The sequence below is a fragment of the Lycorma delicatula genome, chromosome 1, assembly GCF_047948215.1.
Source record: "Lycorma delicatula isolate Av1 chromosome 1, ASM4794821v1, whole genome shotgun sequence".
NCBI lineage: Eukaryota > Metazoa > Arthropoda > Insecta > Hemiptera > Fulgoridae > Lycorma > Lycorma delicatula.
Window position 1 is genome coordinate 44,555,246 of NC_134455.1, and position 12,358 is coordinate 44,567,603.

The window sequence follows — 12,358 nt, forward strand, 5'->3', positions numbered from 1 at the left end:
TAAGAGCTTATAATGGAGTAGACTGATGCTATTTTGCAAGGTGTAGAAGGGGTAAATAAACATCAAACTAGAAACTTCATTGAAAGATTTTTGAGTACTTCAAGTAGCTTATTTGTTTATCTACAGTCCGAACAATTTTAGTGACTAAAAAAGGAGGAAAATCTTGTTTTTTAATCAATTAAAGGTAAATCTTTTTTTCAAAAATGATAACTTTAAATTTTAAAGAGCTTTAATTTTTTATTTAATATACATATAAATACGCTACAAATGATTCGCATAATTTTTAATTCAACTTCATGACCCATCACACATTCTTTCATAGTCATTTTGCTAATTTATCATAAAACTTTAATATATGTATTAAAATTCTGTGAGGTCTATTTATTACAAACTTCACTTTGACTGCTAAATTATATATAATTTTACGTAATGTAATATTATAAATTAGGAAAACTCAATTCTAGAAATTAACAAAAAAATTCTTTATTTTAAATTATAAAAAAAAATTATATATAGCAATTAAACAAACAATTTATATTTTTTTAAATTATTTTTACATGAAATTTCAATTTTATTAGTTTCCTCAAGAAAATACTAGAAAATAATCAGGGTGAAACTGTTAATGAAAACAATAACGCTACTTATCTAATCAATATTGTTTTCAGTAACAATGAAAATAATTATTAACAAAGGATTCGTCTGCTCACTAGTTCTAATACTTTATGTTTTTCTGATAATCTATATTCTAAAATAACGTCACTTTTTAAAAAAAAAATATTTTAAACTTTATTTTAATTAAACGTACATAAATTACTTTTTTTCCTTTTTGATTTTGGCGTTTGAAAGACCACGCTCCATTTTTCACCTTCTTTGGAATTTTCTATTTGACCATTCTCTTCTCTTCTTTCTTTGAGCATTCTTGACACCGTTATCATTTTACCTTTCTTTTTTTCGAAAACTTTGTATCGATTTAATTTTTTCTTTATTTTTATGTTTGATATTTCATTTTACGAGATGTTTTAATTTTTAGATCGATTTTAACCTCTTTCATATAATTAATTTAGTTTTCCTTTTATAAAAATAATTAAATGTCTGTTTTGTTCATTCTTGAAATGTGTTCAAAGAAAAATATCTTTGTTTTTACTAAATTTCCTATGTGTTGATAAATTTCTTCTTTATATCTCAGTCTATAATTACCGTTTTCATAAACTCAGCCTAGAATTTTTTGAACTATTCTTCTTTTTATTTTTTTTAAATCTTCCATTTTTATGTTAAATCAATCGCAGGGGTAAAGACATAATCGTTGTATAATCATATGGTGTGCCTGATTTTTAGATTTTTGGAAACGCATTTTTTATTGTAAATATCTTTTTGTAATTCCGTGGGCAATTTCAAGTTTGGAGATTCTGTTTTGATAGAAGATTTGTCAAGGCCAGTCTTCTGGATTATTTCTCCCACATATTTGAATTCTTCAACCGGCTCAATTTGGCCTATTTCTGTTCGAACAGATTTCGGAGGGTTTTTAATATTTGTCATAATTTTAGTTTCTTCTGTTGAAATCTGTAGGTCTGTTTTTTTACAGTTATCTTATTTAAAATGTCAATTTGAGTTTTCGCTGATTCTAGGTCAGCAAGTTATCTATTTTTTAATGAACTATTTTTTTTTTTGACATCGGTCACTGTAGGACCACAATAATAGTTAATTTCTGCCTAGTATTTTAGCTTTCCAATACCCTTTTATTTTTTTATTGTAAATAAAAGGGTATTGGAATTTAAAGACCACTTAATAATTTAAATAATAATTTAAAGACCACTTTAAATTATTAGTGCATTCTTTCTTCTCTTTCTGGATCCATTTGAAGATTTTTTCCTAAGCACCCTTCTATCTTTTAAATCCGTCACGTTTATGTTTTTGTTTGTTTAGGTCTTCTTTAACTTGCTTGAACCACTTAACGTTCCTTTCGCCATCATTACACTTGTCAAAAATTCTCTTTGTAAGCCTATTTGAATTCATTTTAGTCAGATGTCCGTAGAATGCCAGTCTTCGCTTACATATTGCTTCTGTTATTCTACCAAACTCCCGGTAAAGTTCCTCGTTCTTCCTTAATTTCCAACCGTCGTTAGTTTTTCTAAGCCCTAGGATTTTCCTTAGTGTCTATCTTTTAGCAAGCTCGAGTTTATCCCTTTTGAACGGAGTTACATATTCTGCCGTATATAAAACACTAGGTCGGATTACCGTTGTATATTGCCTGATCTTGCCCATCCTTGAGATTCGTTTCTTATTGTACACGTCCTTTGTTAGGCCATGAAATTTTAGAATCTTATTGATCCTGTCGATGTTTGCTTCCTTGTCCATTCCATTTGTTTTGATAACTTCACCCAAATACCTAAATTTCATCGTCTTCTTAATTCTTCCGAACTTTATCCGTAACAATTTGGTGCATTCTTAATATTTGCCATATTCTCTGTTCATTCTATGGAAAATTGTAAACCTGCCTCTTTGGCCATTAACATTTAGAACATTCAGTTGTTGTTCTGCCGTCTCTATATCTTCTGCAAAGATAATCTACATCCTCTGCAAAGTTGTCTGTCCTTTGAGATGATCTCAAAGGCCAGACAGACAATCAATATTCAGTTTGTCCCTCGCATGTCCCAATTTGACTTGCTTCAGGCCTTTATCTTGACAAACTTTCCTCCATTCTCTTATGACCTTTTCCAAGACTACACAAAAGGGAAGAGAAGACAGTCCGTCTCCCTGCTTGACTCCTGTCTTGATTCCAAACGGATGACATATTTCTCCTTTAAATTTCAACCTGGACTTTGTGTCTGTGAGAGTCTGCTTGATGAGGTATATTATTATATTTTGGTCTGTACCAAATTCTTTAAAAACGTTAAACCAGAAATGTTTTTTGGTAACTGAATCATAAGCCTTTTTAAAATAATTTGGTAAACATATATCAAAAAACGTATTCTTCAAAATACGTTTGAAAATTTTACTTATGAAGATTTCAAAATGGCGGCCATTTAAATTTTTAAATCTTCAACAGTTGTGTAAATCTTTATTTCATCAAATTTTATTTTATTGGGTGCAATGTTAAGCCTTTTACTGTAAATAAAATGACATCTTATTTGTTCAAATCGGTTGATAAATAGCTGAGATACGACTGCAGTTGTTAAAGGGAATTTCAAAAATGATTAATTCTGACAATTTTGTCCCTGTTCCATTATTAATTATTTTTAATTTAATTAGGGAAGGAAGTGAAAAGAAGGACTTTAAAAAAACTATAGCAAATTCTGCATCAAAGAAAAAACACGTTAATTAACCGGAGTAACCTTAATACTTTTTTCCCCTAATGTGTACGTTGTAATCTGTTCAACTACTGAACAATAAGCAATCTAAGCAACCCCTTCATCACCACAGCCGCATGATTGGAGGATGAAACGTATGATATATAAATGTGTTTGAGTCTTGTACAGACTCAAACGACCATTCCTGAGACATGCGATTAATTGAATCCGAACTACCAAATTTCACCGACATCGACTGTCTAGTATTAAAATCCGTATAAAAGCAATTAAAAATTTTCTAGGATTTGAACCTCAGACCATTCGACTTCGAAAATCAGCTGTTAAACAACTAATTTTCCAAAAGTTAACCAATAGACCAGTCCAGTGGGCTATTTTAATATTCAGAGTATTTGATTCCAAACTTCATGAAAATTAACTGGAATTTTTCATGAACGAATGAATGTAAAACCTAGCTTAAAAATTGATTTAAGAAATTGTATTGATTTATATTTTATAGGAATTTATAAATATAGATTCAGCTAAAAAATGTACATATATTTTCGCATCAAATTTGCCTTAGCTCATGCATGGTAGTAAATTCATTATATTGTTTCTCGGCAATCATATTTACTTTTGTTATAAAATAGATTTATTGGCATTTATTATGGATGTTTCTTGCCATTTTTTTTTATATAGGTCTACGTTCATTTTAAATTAAAATAAATTACATAAACATTAAAATCTATAAGGAAAAGAATTTTAAAAAAACTAACGCATTAAAAAAACTGACAATGAACTGCATAACTTTCTTGGCTAAAATTAAGTAATTAATTTTCCAATTCAATCACTTTAAGTTCTGTTTGTATGTTAATATAAAATAATTTTTTTTTATAAAAAAAATCAATAACCAAAACTATGATTTTTTTCATTTTTATGTAAAAATATTTATTTCTAATTCTATATTATTAATTAAAAAAATAAAAACAAAAAACTGATTATTTTTATATTTGTAGAGGACTTAATGATGGTTGAACGGTGGGAATAATGTTTTGAGTTAAAATGAAAAAAAACTTTCATTTCGAGGTTTCCACATTCAAGAAGAAGCATTCGGATAAATTTAATTTTTAAAAGAATTAAGAGGTGATAATAAATTTAAAAAAAGAACTTTTTATAATTATTTTTAAAAAATATAAAAATACAGCCATAATTTTAAGTAAACAAACTTGTAATTTTCTAGGAAGGTAGTGAACATTTTTGGCTAATACTTTTTTAGAAAATACTAAAGAGTAAGGGCTATCAAAAAAATTCAGATTTTACATTTTAAATGAATGGTAACTTGCGAGATGGATTTAAATGTAAAACAATTTTTTTAAAATTTTGTTACTCAGATTATGGGAGTGGAATGGAAGAAAGATTTTTATATTGGTTTGAAGGTCTGTTGATGTAGAAAATTCAGATGCAAAACATTCCCATTAACTCTTTTGCTGAAGTAAAGTATAGCTAAAAAAATAAAAGAAAACTATATAGTCTTCTTTTGGGGAGGGAATATTAAATAAAATTTATTTGGTAATTTGTGACTCGATGAAAAAAATCTCAAGTTTTGAGAGAAGTCTTTTGTTAAAGTACCCAATTAAGGATGTTAAGTTTTAATTCGGCAAAAAACCCTCACTCCTGTTTCAAATTTTTGCAAAAGTTTTAACATTCTTTAACCCCTGTCTACCAAGTTTGAAGAAAATCGGTCAAGGGGGTCCAGAGTTATAAGACTAAATACTAGCCAACATGCAAACATGCATACATACGCACGCACATATGCTCAAACGTCCGGGTGACAAAAATACATTTTTTGAACTCGGGTAAGCAACGCAATAAAAAATTTGTTTGCAGATAATTTATTTAAATTTATCTTTTTTGTTTAAATGTCTTCTTTAAAAAAGACCAATTTTCTTAGATTTTTTTTGACGGATCTATATACTTTCCCGATATAACTATAGCTGCTATAGCAGCACATATAGCCGGGAAAGCAATAATTATTATATTATAGTATAGTTATATATAGTTATTGTTAATAGTTATCCAACGAGTCTATAATAATAAGCATTAATGCCCGAATGAAAAGTCACGACTTGAGCCTTGGCGAGTGTCGTAAACTTCGCAAGAGTCCATTAATGGCCATTATAGAGAGTTCCGTACCGTATTTTTTCTACGAGTGAGAAAATATTGGGATTATTGATTTAAGTCAATGATAGATAGAACACATTGTTTACAGAATATTTCTTTAATTTAAAAACAAAAATATAACAATACATTTCTGTGGAAAAAGGTTACTAGTATAAGTTCAGCCTTTTCTTTAATATCGATCGAATTTAAAGACATTTCTTCCTCAGAATCCAACATAATTAACAAAAAAATAAATAGTGTAATATAAAAACTTAGTTACCTATTGGCGTACTTTCAAATTGACCTCTGTTTGCTAACTACTAAATCGAATTAAAATCAAAGTAAAAAAACAGCTGATACATTAAACAATGACCGCTTCTGATTAATCAGTTGTTGAAAAGAGGTATGACTTTTTTTAACTGTTTGAACATCTGTATCATGATGAAAATATTTTTCATCCAGGGTCGTTGCTAGCACCCGCTCTGGCGACGCTACTTCATTAATCTGTAAAATAAGATTTTTCGACATCTTACGTACCTTCAAATTCATTTTATTAAATAAATAAGAATGTTTTCGGATATATGAATTGCGTTTCTGAATAAAAATGTAATGTTATGGGCAAAGCAGTTTTTCGATTAGCATTCTTGTTTTTTTTTATTTTTATTGAAGCTCATAAAACTCTAACAGTAACCATTCTAAAAATATCCAAACTCTTCAGACTTGTGACTGGTCCGACCGATCAGCTTATTAGATGTTATATGTACTCGTATTATTAATGAGAGAGAAAGAGAGAAGTATTATATATCGAGTGTATGATACAGTAGCGCTCGCATATAATAACTTCGTTAATATATAGGTATATATAATATACAGCAGTGTATTCCATCTTCAACTCTACGCAAAAAATGAAATCAAAATACATCCCGTCAAGCTTGAACTTGAATCGACCAAGTAACCCACACCGTTACTGGATTTATTTTCGATTCGGAACTGAATTTCAGGCTACTTGGTGTAAGAAACCCACCTCGAAATTTTTTTATACTAACAAAAACACATTATTTACGTCCTTAATAACACATTTCATCCAAGTTTCTATGGTGCTTGTATTTACTGCCTCTTTTTCATTTTAAAAATGTTACATCACATTGAATGTTATATACAGTCTACCTGATGCTGATTGTATATACCAAACTTTGACTAAATCTGCATTGAACGACTAAAATCCAAATTTTTGTAAACAATATTTAAATTGAATGCAAGTGAATTTTCAAGACATGATACATTTTCAATTTTTCTTTAATTTATAAATATGACTAACATTGATTGTAAATGCCATTTTGTTTCATCAGTTATCCGGTTGCCTGATATTTCCGGTATTAATATTCTTACTATTATTTTATTTTCTCTAACAGATATATATATATATATATATATACACACACTATTATATCCATAATATTTGATGGAATGCAATTACAGTGGAATTTTATATTATACAGCAAATATGATTATGTATTCGTATCTATGATTAGGTTCCACAAGAACATAAAAGTTGTACATGATCATAAATGTACAAGTCAGAAGTTACTTCTAAAAATGGTAGATCCATTCGCGAGAATAACAAACATCCCAAGCAAGATTCACTAATAAAAATGAGGACTGAAATGTTTCCTGTTGCCATCTTCATTGAGTCAAACATATCAGCATGCAAAGTCCACTGAAAAAAATCGACTAATATTTAAGTGACAAGGGACTTTTAACTATGACCAATAGAGGGGCTGCCTGTATAGTGAACATCACTGCACTCAGAGAAGTCTACTCTGGTGTCTAACTGGTGTCTCTTGCACCACGTTACCTTTACATCCATTACAGTTGTAAAGAGATACTGGAACATATAAAGTTACTTTACAAATAAATGTGTCCCTTTATAGTATTTTAAAATAAAGGATTATATACACTGCTTCAACTCAGTAGGGAATATTCATGTGCTCAAATAGTGCATAATATTAGCATTTATTTTATTAAATAAGAACTAAATGAAAAATGTAACAAAGTAACAAAATTAGAAATTTTCTTTAACAATATTTAATGTAACATTGTAACGTCATAATATTTTAAAATTGACTTCTATTTAATTATCTGATAGGTGTACATCTAACAAACTTCACTTAAAAACTAAAACTTGTACAAATTCAGCCTAACAAAGCTTACAAGTTTGTAGCTTTTGTATAATAAAGGAAACGAAAACCACAAACAAGAAAAGACCTAGGTGGATAATTTAAATATCTAAGTCTAGTTTACAGAAAACAAGAAACAAAACTAATCGAGAAAGGTTTAATCAGTTAATTAACAACCTTTAAGGTAAGAAAACACTTCTTAACCGTTCAAAACAAGGTTTTAAAGTCAAAAGAAACAAAAAACAGACTTAAAAGTACTGAACAAAAAATAACATAAGTAAAAGAAAACAAACAGTAGAACCAAAATGATAGCGGAGGGGTGGGATTAAGCGTCATGGGGTGGAGGACCCCATGTCAAAAATTCAAGATCTCAATTAAATATTTTTTTAAAGAAAATAAGTAACTAATAAAATTGAAGGCATTTATTTATACTGGTCTGTAACACTATTTGTATTCAGAATATTTTCTTTCTTAATAAATTTTTAATAATATGATTAAATTCTGTGCTACATTTTTTAGTAAGTAATTTTAATATTTAGTTGATTTCCGTTTAAAAAACCAAAAATATTTAAAAAAGGAAAATTTTTTAAATGTTCATAGAGATTTAGTTTAATTTGTCATTACAAAGTTTAAAATTAAATTATTACGACTGAAACACTTTAATAAACGAATGGATTTCACAAAAACTTTATACACTTAATTTTTTTTATTCAAATTTGAAAAAGTAGACAACATTTTGGGATGATAAATTATTCTTCATAGTTTTCTAAAAAAATATTAATCTTGGAAAGCCTGAAAACTTTTTTACACTAATTTCACTAAATTTTATTTACTTTTTTCATTTTTATTTAACACTGTTTTTAAATCCATTAAGTAATGAGTAAGTTACTTTATTTTAAATGTGTTTGGAGAGTCCTTGTACTCCATTTTTATGTACCACCTTTAAGTGAATAATACTCCATAGTTAAACACAAAATATTTACACAGAAACAATCAAAAAAGATTTAATCAGTTAATTAACAGCACTTAAGAAAAAGAAAACGCTTCTTAACCATTCAAACAAGGTTTTAAAATCTAGAGAAACAAGAAATCAGACTTATAATATGTAAATAAACATTTAAGGAACCAAAAGACAATAAATACAGAAAAAAAAAATTTATTTTCTGTATTTCTTAAATTTGAAACATTACTTACAGAGTAAGCACTGATTCATTTAATTTTTTTTTCTTTTGATTATATATATATTTTTTTATATTATATTATATATACAGAGTGATTCAAAGAAACGGGAAATTTAAAAAATTAAATAACGTTAATGAAATTTTTTTTAGAAAATGAATTTTATTTCATGTAATTGTACAAATGTTGCCATTTTAGGATACATACATTTTAGTATATTTTTTAAAGGTGACATCTTCCAGGTGACCTCCTCTTTCTATGTAAACACTCACGAAGTCTCGTTAAATTGTTCATGGTTTAACGTAACATCTCAACTGGAATTTCCGCAATTGCTTCTCAGATCTTTGCCTTCAGTTCTTCCGTTGTAGCAGGTCTACTGTGGAACACTTTGCTTTTAAGGTGACCCCACAAAAAGTAATCGCAAGCTGAGAGATCAGGCGATCTGGGAGGCCATCTAATGTCACCATTTCGTGAAATGACACGTTGTCCAAACAATCGGCGTACAGCTGCCATCGATATTCGTGCAGTATGTGACGTTGCTCCGTCTTGTTGAAACCAGGCTGTGTTAAGAATTGGTGGAAATCTCTTTTGTTGTTCCACAACAAAGGTTTCAAGCATGGCTACGTAACGAGCCGACGTCACTGTAATCGCAAGACCGTTGTCATCCTCAAACAAATAAGGGCCTATAACCCCGTAAGATGACGTAGCACACCACACGGTCACTTTCTGGCTGTGCAACGGACGCTGGTGTAGCTGCGTAGGATTTTCTTGTGCCCAGCATCTGAAATTTTGCTTGTTAACAAATCCACTGAGGTGGAAATGCGCTTCGTCTGACATCCACAGTTCGTGAACAAACTCTTCGTTATCATTTATCTTATGAAGCATTACATTACAGAATTGGGCTCGCACAACTGCATCGTTCGGTTTCAGTTCCTGGACGATCTGTAACTGGTATGGATGGTATTGCAAGTCCTTTACTAACATTCTTCGAACACTTGAACTATGCATTTGTAAATATGCTGAGGGACGACGCATTGACCGATGTGGACTTCGTATGACAGCATCTTTTAAAGCTTGAACATTCTGTGGTGTACGGACGGTTCGCTCACGGCCTGGAGGTTTCTTTTTCATTGCCGAACCAGTTTCCTCAAAATTAGATATCCATGTTTTAATTGCATGTGCTGATGGAACACGGTCGTGCCGTTCCAGATTAAAATGACGGCGAAATTCTCTACGAGCTCCCTCCACACGTCATTGTTTTTGTAAAAAGCTTTGATAGCAAATGCACGTTGCGCACCACTCCAAGGATCCATGACAACTAAATGGCAGGTTATGTTAGAGAGGCTGGCGCCACTTATCAAGTGGTACCAATCGCCCACGGCTACCAACACAACTTTCAAAATTTCCTGTTTCTTTGAATCATCCTGTATATATTAACCTCCGGGAAACCACCAGTAGGTATTACTTCAGAGAATGAGATGTATGACAATGTAGAGGGTGAAAATGCCATGCCTGGCCGGGGTTTAAAACCGGGACCTCCGGATGAAAGGCCGAGACGCTACCACTTGCGCAGGTGGCTGGCGTATATTAATTACCAAAAACATTACTGTCATTTGAAATTTCTGAAGATTTATATGTAAGTCTCCTGCTGGATCAAAAGTAGGTATGAATCAAATTTTATCTTGGTCATACTCTGGGTCCTATATTCTTTGCAGAGATTATGATTGATTGTTTTTCTGTAAAATTTTTCATTTTACTGAAAAACATGTAAAAGTGAGATCAGATCAATTAATTATGCATAGTTTCAATAAAATTTTGCCATAACCATTGACCCTGATAGGACAAAAAAAGTTTCTTGTATGATTTCTTTTATAGCTGGACCCTCTCAAGGACACTCAGAACCAAATTATTCAAATTTCAACTTACTAGATATTACTGCCTTCCTTTTCCTTTCCTTGCATAATAATTGTATCTATCTAGATCTATACTGTAAGAAGGAAAATAAGGTAACATTGATAGACAAAAAAAATTTTTTTAATGTTTCTCTAAGTGTGAAACCATTTCTTGAATTGCTTTGTAGCGTACATTACAGATTTGTAAATACAATTTTTCTATCACCCTTAGGTTTTAATAAATTACGCCTCAAAAAAATTAAAGGAAAATATTGTTAAAATCTGTATAATTTAGACTTTTGCATGGCCATGCCTGTGTTAAAATGATATCGCTGATGCTTTTCTTTTATAAATAGCCTCAGGAATATCCCGAATTAATGTCCAGTAGTAATCGCCTAACATGATAGTATATTCCATTTCCCTTTACAGCTTTTTTCCATCACCGAAATGTCTTGGTGGATACGTTCACCGTGTTCGTCACGTCTCCGAGGTTATCCGGGAAAAAATCCAGATGTGAGTGGAGGAAATGTATTTTCAAAGAATATCCCATAGCTCTGTATGAAGTAAGAAGTTGATTAACAATATCGTGGTAATTGTCAGATTTTTGTTTGACGAGAAAATATTTGCAAACCTCTTTAAATGAAGCGCAAGCTGCACTTTCTACATTATTTAACATCGAGTTAAATACATAACCTTTGTCCAACTCTCTTATTTGAGAATCAACAAATACTCCTTCTTTAATTTTTCCTTCACTTTCATTCGGAAATTTCTGCCTGATGTACAAAAATCCGGGACTATCCTGCTTACAAAATTTTCATTAGTCCTAGCATATACAGAGTAGGTAAATTTTTTTTTTTTTGGGTTCAACTAAGAGCTCATGAATAATATTTTTCCTATTTGGAGTTAAGTTGTCTCGTTTCTTTCACTCTTTGGTAACATAATGTTTATCCCTAGCTCGGCTGTCCCATTCGCAAAGAAAATACGTACGTAGTATAGTCTAACTGCATGTCTAACAAAATAGCTATAACTTTCAAATCACCACATATGTTCCAGCTATGTTTTTTATAATTTATTTTTCCAAGAACGTCTTTCATCACATCGTATGTCTCTTTCAAATTAATACCATCAGCGATTGGTATCAAAGGATATTTGTTACCGTTGTTTAGGAAAACCACTTTTAAACTACACTTGGACGAATCTATGAAAAGGCGCCAGTCCTCAGATTTATGAACTTGTCCTAAGTGCAACATAAGTTCATCATTATTTGTGCAATAAACCAAATTATTTTTCTCAATAAAGTACTGAGAAAGTTCTTTTTGTCGGCTTCGAAAGCCCGAAATTTTTATATTTTTTTGAAGTAAATTCCAACTTTGCAGTCTTGTTCCTAACAATTTAGCTTGATTTTTTGACCTTTGAGTAGGCAGCTCGAACATTTCAGTGAACCATTCCTTCAGATTGCACAACTATGACATTCTGCTCCTCCCAACGTTACGCCTGCCCACTATCTTACCCTGCATGACCAACTGGAGCAACTCGAACTTCTCTCCCCTCGTTATGTAACCTAGATACTGCAATTTCCTTGTTTGTACTGTAAACGTAATCTCAAGTTGTTTATTCATACTCTCTAGTATCTTGATGTTTGACACCTTATCCTTCCAAGATATCC

General features: G+C 30.7%; 1 protein-coding gene across 1 annotated transcript in view; it reads right to left on the reverse strand.

Moving 5' to 3' along the window:
- Nucleotides 1–12,358, reverse strand: part of LOC142318091 (adipokinetic hormone/corazonin-related peptide receptor variant I-like) — a 714,190-nt gene that overhangs the window by 346,568 nt on the left and 355,264 nt on the right. The window lies entirely within an intron of this gene.